This window comes from Rhinoraja longicauda, chromosome 19, assembly GCF_053455715.1.
Source record: "Rhinoraja longicauda isolate Sanriku21f chromosome 19, sRhiLon1.1, whole genome shotgun sequence".
Lineage (NCBI taxonomy): Eukaryota > Metazoa > Chordata > Chondrichthyes > Rajiformes > Arhynchobatidae > Rhinoraja > Rhinoraja longicauda.
In genome coordinates this window covers 21790179-21799008 of record NC_135971.1, presented here as the reverse complement: position 1 = coordinate 21799008, position 8830 = coordinate 21790179, and positions in this window count along the sequence as shown.

Genomic DNA, 8830 nt, shown 5'->3' with positions numbered 1-8830 from the left:
GTTTCCCCCGACGTTGTGAAACTCAGAGGAAATGTTTTGTGTGTGTGTGTGTGCTGTGTGTTTGCGGGAAGGAAGTTCCAGGGTCACGGGAGGCTCTTGTCGAGATGGAGTGATGATGATGATGATGATGATGCACCCTGGAAACACCTTGGGCGAAACTTGCCCAACATCATATTCCCACATCTGTTGTTCCTGCAAAAACACAACACAACCAGTCCCATCCTGCCCCCTCGTTCAACCCACATCCCATTCCTTCTCTCCCGAGATGCCGCCTGACCTGCTGAGTTACTCCAGCATTTTGTGAATAAATCCCTCCAAACCTTTGTTTATTCACAAAATGCTTCAGTCCGAAGAAGGGCCTCGACCCGAGACGCCACCCGTTCCTTCTCTCCCGAGATGCTGCCCCGACCTGCTGAGTTGCTCCAGCATTTTGTGAATAAATCGATTTGTACCAGCATCTGCAGTTATTTTCTTATCATATTCCCACATCTGTTGTTCCTGCAAAAAACACAATACATCCAGTCCCATCCTGCCCCCTCGTTCAACCCACATCTCTCCAAACCTTTGTTTATTCACAAGATGCTTCAGTCTGAAGAAGGGTCTCGACCCGAGACGCCACCCGTTCCTTCTCTCCCGAGATGCTGCCCCTGACCCGCTGAGTTACTCCAGCATTTTGTGAATAAATCGATTTGCACCAGCATCTGCAGTTATTTTCTTATCATATTCCCACATCTGTTGTTCCTGCAAAAACACATACAACCAGTCCCATCCTGCCCCCTCGTTCAACCCACATCCCTCCAAACCTTTGTTTATTCACAAAATGCTTCAGTCTGAAGAAGGGCCTCGACCCGAGGCGCCACCCGTTCCTTCTCTCCCGACCTGCTGAGTTGCTCCAGCATTTTGTGAATAAATCCATTTGTACCAGCATCTGCAGTTATTTTCTTATCGTATTCCCACATCTGTTGTTCCTGCAAAAAACACAACAACCAGTCCCATCCTGCCCCCTCGTTCAACCCACATCCCTCCAAACCTTTGTTTATTCACAAAATGCTTCAGTCTGAAGAAGGGTCTCGACCCGAGGCGCCACCCGTTCCTTCTCTCCCGAGAATGCTGCCCGACCTGCTGAGTTACTCCAGCATTTTGTGAATAAATCGATTTGTACCAGCATCTGCAGTTATTTTCTTATACTCCCTCCAAACCTGTCCTGCCCACATACCTGTTCCGAACTCTTCCTTAAATGTTGGGGTTAGTCCCTGCCTCAACGACCTCCTACATTCGAGACGATAGGCAATAGGTGCAGGGAGTAGGCCATTCGGCCCTTCGAGCCAGCACCGCCATTCAATGGGTGTAAGAAAATAACTGCAGGTGCTGGGACAAAATCGAAGGTGTTTATGTCACAAAATGCTGGAGTAACTCAGCGGGTCAGGCAGCATCTCAGGAGAGAAGGAATGGGGGTCTTATCGAAATGTATAAGATTGTTAAGGGGAAGGACATTCTTGCTATTGAGGGCGTGCAGCATAGGTTTACTGGGTTCATTCCCGGAATGGCGGGACTGTCGTACGTTGAAAGACTGGAGCAACTAGGCTTGTATACACTGGAATTTAGAAGAATGAGAGGGGAGCTTATCGAAACATATAAGATTGTTAAGGGGTTGGACGCGTTAGAGGCAGGAAACATCTTCCCAATTTTGGGGGAGTCCAGAACAAGGGGCCACAGTTTAAGAATAAGGGCATTTAGAACTGAGATGAGGAAAAACTTTTTCAGTCAGAGAGTTGTGAATCTGTGGAATCCTCTGCCTCAGAAGGCAGTGGAGGTCAATTCTCTGAATGCATTCAAGAGAGAGCTAGATAGAGCTCTTAAGGATAGCGGAGTCAGGGGTTATGGGGAGAGGGCAGGAACGGGGTACTGATTGAGAATAATCAGCCATGATCACATTGAATGGCGGTGCTGGCTCAAAGGGCCGAATGGCCTCCTCCTGCTCCTATTGTCTATTGTCTATTGTCTATTGGGTGACGTTTCGGGTCGAGACCCTTCTTCAGACTGAAGAAAGGTCTCGACCCGAAACATCACCCATTCATTCCTTCTCTCCTGAAATGCTGCCTGACCTGCTGAGTTACTCCACCATTCAATGTGATCATGGCTGATCATCCGCAATCAGTACCCCGTTCCTGCCTTCTCTCCCCATACCCCATGACTCCGCTATCTTTAAGAGCTCTATCTAGCACTATCTTTCACACAGAGGGTGGTGGGTGTGTGGAACGGGCTGCCAGAGGGGGTAGTTGTGGCTGGGACTATCCTAACGTTTACCGAAGCCAATTAACCTACAGACCCATACGTCTTTGGAGCGTGGAAGGAAACCGGAGCACCCGGAGAAAAACCCACGGGGAGAACGTACAAACTCCATACAGGCAGCACCTGTAGTCAGGATCGAACCCGGGTCTCTGGCGCTGTGAGGCAACAACTCTACCGCTGCGCTTTCAATTGTGGATGAGACTGGAAACAGTGGCCGTGACCTTTCTTTACGATATATTAACGATTTAGGCGAAGGAATTAAATGTGACATCCGCAAGTTTGTGGATGACACAAAGCTGGGTGGCAGTGTAAGCTGCGAGGAGGATGCTATCAGGCTGCAGGGTGACTTGGACAGGTTGAGTGAGTGGGCAGATGCTTGGCAGCTGCAGTATAATGTGGATAAATGTGAGGTTATCCAATTTGGTGGCAAGAACAGGAACGCAGATTATTATCTGAAGGATGTCAGATTAGGAGAAGTGGAGGTGCAACGAGACCTGGGTGTGCTTGTACATCAGTCACTGAAAGGAAGCATGCAGCTACAGCAGGCAGTGAAGAAAGCTAACTTGGCCTTCATTGCAAGAGGATATGTGTTTAGAAGCAAGGAGGTCCTATTGCATTTGTACACGGCCCTGGTGAGACCGCACCTGGAGTATTGTGTGCAGTTTTGGTCTCCTAATTTGAGGAAGGATATTCTTGCTATTGAGGGAGTGCTGCGTAGTTTCACCAGGTTAATTCCCGGGATGGCGGGACTGACATATAATGAAAGAATGGGTTGACTGGGCTTATATTCACTTGAACTTAGAAGGATGAGAGGGTATCATAGAAACATATATACAGTCATTCTTAAAGGATTGGACAGGCTGGATGCAGGAAAAATGTTCCCGACGTTGGGGGAGTCCAGAACCACAGGTCACAGTTTAAGAATGAAGAGTAGGCCATTTAGGACTGAGGCAATCAAAAACCTTTTCACCCAGAGAGTTGTGAATCTGTGGAATTCTCTGCCACAGAAGAGAGAGTTAGATTTAGCTCTTAGGGCTGAAGGAATCAAGGGATATGGGGAGAAAGCAGGAACGGGGTACTGATTGTGGTTGATCGGACATGATCATATTAAACGGCAGTGCTGACTCGAAGGGCCGAATGGCCTACTACTGTTCTTGTTTTTCTATGTTTCTCGGAAAGGAATTTCAAAGTTTAGATTTGGACTTGCAATGTTTAGGTTTCAGGCTGAATGGTGGAGCTACTGAATCATTGATTGCCCAACCCTTGCCTGACAGAGATCCAATAAAAAATCACATTGGCATTCGTTTGAGTTCTTAGTCACAGCAGGCCATGTTGTTGTTGTGTTGCTGTGCCAGGTAACAAGGGTCTCGACCCGAAACGTCACCCATTCCTTCTCTCCCGAGATGCTGCCTGACCTGCTGAGTTACTCCAGCATTTTGTAAATAAATACCTTCGATTTGTACCAGCATCTGCAGTTATCTTCTTATACAACTTATTCCGGCTCTCTGCCCTCTAAAGCCTCCAACCGTATCGTTTCCCAGCCCCACATGGCCCGATTTTATCTTCTCCCCAAAATCCACAAACAGAACTGTCCTGGCAGACCCATTGTTTCTGCTTCTTCATGTCCGACCCAATTAATTTCCACCTACCTCGACTCCATCCTATCCCCCCTGCTCCAATCCCTCCCTACCTACGTCCAAGACACCTCACACGCTCTTCGTCTCTTCAACGATGCCCATTTTCCAGGCCCCACTCCCTCATTTTTACGTTGGATGTCCAGTCACTCTGCACCTCCATCCCCCACCAGGAAGGACTTAAAGCCCTCTGTTTCTTCCTCGACCGCAGAACCAGCCAATTTCCGACTACAAATACTCTCCCCCGCCTAGCAGAGCTGGTCCTTACCCTCGGCAACTTCTCCTTAGACTCCTCCCACTTCCTCCAAATCCAAGGCGTAGCGATGGGCAGACGCATAGGCCCCAGTGATAGACAATAGACAATAGACAATAGGTGCAGGAGTAGGCCATTCAGCCCTTCGAGCCTGTACGCACCGCCATTCAATGCGATCATGGCTGATCACTCTCAATCAGTACCCCGTTCCTGCCTTCTCCCCATACCCCCTCACTCCGCTATCCTTAAGAGCTCTATCCAGCTCTCTCTTGAAAGCATCCAACGAACTGGCCTCCACTGCCTTCTGAGGCAGAGAATTCCACACCTTCACCACTCTCTGACTGAAAAAGTTCTTCCTCATCTCCGTTCTAAATGGCCTACCCCTTATTCTTAAACTGTGGCCCCTTGTTCTGGACTTCCCCAACATTGGGAACATGTTATCTGCCTCTAATGTGTCCAATCCCCTAATTATCTTATATGTTTCAATAAGATCCCCCCTCATCCTTCTAAATTCCAGTGTATACAAGCCCAATCGCTCCAGCCTTTCAACATACGACAGTCCCGCCATTCCGGGAATTAACCTAGTGAACCTACGCTGCACGCCCTCCATAGCAAGAATATCCTTCCTCAAATTTGGAGACCAAAACTGCACACAGTACTCCAGGTGCGGTCTCACCAGGGCCCGGTACAACTGTAGAAGGACCTCTTTGCTCCTATACTCAACTCCTCTTGTTACGAAGGCTAACATTCCATTGGCTTTCTTCACTGCCTGCTGTACCTGCATGCTTCCTTTCATTGACTGATGCACTAGGACACCCAGATCTCGTTGAAATCCCCCTCCTCCTAACTTGACACCATTCAGATAATAATCTGCCTTTCTATTCTTACTTCCAAAGTGAATAAGTCAAGTCAAAGTTAATTTTATTGTCAATCCTCAGCCAGTTTACACAGACAGAAAATCGAAATACCGTTTCCCACAATCCCGAGGAACAAAGTGCATAAAACTAAGTTAAAATTAAAAAGGCACAGCAAACAACAATCAACATAAAATATAAAATATAGTCACTTCAAATGCGTTAAAAAATTTTTTTTAAAGTGTCTGGTGCTGGATGTGCGTGTGTGTGGGGTGTTAAAGTCCAGGTCCAATAGGGGCAGGGGAGAGAGGAGGAAGGGAGGGGAGAGAGTTCAGCATCCTGACAGCCTGGTGGAAAAAACTGTTCTTTAGTCGGGTGGTGCTTGACCTCAGGCTGCGAAACCTTCTCCCTGAAGGCAGGAGGGTGAAGAGGCTGTTGGAGGGGTGGGAGGGGTCACCCACAATGCTCAATGCTTTGCGGGTGAGGCGGGTGGTGTAAAGGACCAGGAGTGTTGGGAGTGAGGCGCCAGTGATCCTCTCAGCAGTGTTCACTATGCGCTGCAGGGTCTTGCGGCTGGAGGCTGTGCAGCTGCCGAACCACACAATGATGCAGCTGCTGAGGATGCTCTCGATGGCGCCTCGGTAAAAAGTGTACATGATGGGTGTGGGGGCTCCCGCTCTCTTCAGTTTGCGGAGGAAGTAGAGGCGCTGCTGGGCTTTCTTGGCGATGGACGTGATGTTGTTGCTCCAGGAGAGATCCTCGGTGATGTTCACCCCCAGGAATTTGGTGCTGCTCACCTGCTCCACAGCAGCACCATTGATGGTCAGTGGGTGGGGGTGTTGGGTGTGCGTTCTCCTGAAGTCGACAACAATCTCCTTTGTTTTCTCCACATTCAGGAAGAGATTGTTGTCTGTGCACCACGCGGCCAGCTGGTCCACCTCCTTCCTGTAGTGGGTCTCGTCGTTGTTGCTGATGAGACCCACCACTGTTGTGTCATCCGCAAACTTGACGAAGTGGTTGGAGCTGTAGGTGGGTGTGCAGTCGTGGGTCAGCAAGGTGAAGAGCAGGGGGCTTAGCACACATCCTTGTGGGGCACCCGTACTCAGCGTGATGGTGTCCGATGTGTTGCTGCCGACCCGTACGGACTGGGGTCTGGCAGTGAGGAAGTCCAGCAGCCAGTTGCAGAGAAGGGGGCTGAGGCCCAGATTTGTTAGTTTACAAACCAGCTGCTGGGGGATGATGGTGTTGAATGCTGAGCTAAAGTCTATGAACAGCATCCTAACATATGAGTTTTTAGTGTCCAAGTGGGTGAGGGCTGGGTGTAGAGCAGAGGAGATGGCATCCTCAGTGGACCGCTTAGCTCGATATGCAAACTGAAACGGGTCCAGGGAGGGGGGGAGGTTGGATCTGATCTGCTTCATGACCAGCCTCTCGAAACACTTCATGATGGTTGAAGTCAGCGCTACAGGGCGGTAGTCGTTGAAGCAGGATGGAGAAGACTTCTTGGGCACAGGTATGATGGTGGTTTCTTTGAAGCACAAGGGAACAACAGCCTGGCTCAGGGAGATGTTGAAGATGTCTGTGAGGACATCTGTGAGCTCAGCTGCGCAGTCTTTTAGCACACGACCAGGAATGTTGTCAGGTCCAGAAGCTTTCCGGGTGTTAATCCTTAACAGTGTGCTCCTCACACTGCCTGGAGACAGACAAATAGCCTGGTCGTTGGGGGGGGGGAGTTGTTTTCTGCGCAGGTGTGTTGCTCTGTGCTTCAAAGCATGCGAAGAAGCCGTTGAGGTCGTTCAAGAGAGAGGTGTCACTGTCACAGGTCTGTGGTAAGGGTTTGTAGTCCGTGATAGTCCTAATACCCTTCCACAGGCTCCGTGTGTCTCTGCTGTCACTGAAGTGGGCTGTGATGCGCCGGGTGTAGTGTTGTTTGGCTTTCCTGATGCCACTGGAAAGGTTGGCCCTGGCTGCTCTGAGACCGGCTGGATTGCCCTCTCTGAAGGCAGCGTTGCGGACCCTCAGCAGCCCATGGACCTCCCCTGTCAGCCATGGCTTCTGGTTAGCCCGGATGGTGATGGCTCTGGTGTGGGTCACATCGTCAATGCATTTGGTGATGTAGCCTGTAACTGTCTCTGTGTATTCCTGAATGTTGGTTGTGTTGTTGTATGTTGCTGCCTGCTTGAACATGTCCCAGTCTGTAGTCTCAAAGCAGTTTTGGAGTGCAGCTGTGCTGTCCTCTGACCACACACGTACCTCTTTTGAAACCGGTTTGGTGACTTTCACCCGGGGTCTGTATGCCGGTTTCAGCAGAACGGTGAGGTGATCAGAGAGGCCGATGTGGGGGAGGGGGGAAGCCTTGTATGCTCCTTTGATGGTCGTGTAGACAAGGTCCAAGGTGTTGTTTTCTCGTGTTGGGAAATCAACATGCTGGTATACTTTGGGCATGACAGTTTTTAGGTTAGCATGGTTGAAGTCCCCAGCTACGATGAGAAAGCCATCTGGGTGTGCTGTCTGCTGCTCAGAGATGGCCCGGTACAGTTCGCAGAGTGCCTCCTCTCTGTCCTTATTGTTGGAACTGGGAGGGATGTAAACAGCGACTAACAGGATAGCTGTTAGCTCCCTCGGGAGGTAGAAAGGCCGGCACTTCACAACCATAAACTCCGCCAGCGGTGAACAGTGTTTGTAGACCAACACAGCGTCCCGACACCAAGCATCACTGATGTAAACAATCACACCGCCGCCGCGAGTCTTCCCCCCGCTAACCGTAGCTCTGTCCGATCGGTAGCATGTTAGCCGGTCGAGCTGAACAGCGGAGTCCGGGATGTTGTCATTAAGCCATGTTTCCGTAAAAACGTAAACACAGCATTCCCTCACCTCACGCTGGGTCGACCGGAGAAGTCTTATAGTGTCCATTTTATTGTCCAGTGAGCGTACATTAGCCATTAGCATGCTCGGAATAGCCGGTCTGTGTGGGCTAGCCGCTAGCCTAGCCCGGATGCCTCCGCGCTTACCCCTCTTCTGCTTCCTCTCACACCGCCTGCGGCGTCTCCTTTCCAGCCGGGGGGCAGCACTCGAGGCCGAGGTCGAGGTCAGGCAGATTATTCTGAGGCCGCTAAGTTCCTCTGCAAGCGTAGCGTCCAGTGTTGATGATGTTGTTTTCTTGTCCAGCAAGAACTCACGACTATACTGTCTACTGCTGACTGTCCAGAGTTGTTGAAGTGACAAACATGACGAACTTGAAAAAACATTAAAAACACTCGAAAAATCGGGAGAGTGTGGGGCCGCTGCGTCTGCACGCGCTGCCATTTTGTCATCCCATAACCTCACACTTATCTACATTAAACTGCATCTGCCATGTATCCGCCCACTCACACAACCTGTCCAAGTCACCCTGCATCCTTATAACAGTATATATAACAGAGCTTTATTTGTCGTTCGGTACCGAAGTACCGAACGAAACTACATAGCAGTCACAGAAAAAAAAAAAAGAACACAAGACACATAACCCCAACACAAACGTCCATCACAGTGACTCCAAACACCCCCTCACTGTGATGGAGGCAACAAAACTTCCCCTCTCTTCCCCACGCCCACGGACAGACAGCTCGTCCCCGACCAACCCGCACAGTCCCCGCACCGGGCGCTGAAACGTCCCGCGGCCGAACCGGGCGATGAAAGGCCCGCGACCAAGCCTTGCGCAGCTAAGTCCCGTGGTCGAGCCGCACCGGGCAACTTCCTCACAATTCACACTACCCCCCAACTTAGTATCATCTGCAAATTTGCTAATGGTACTTTTA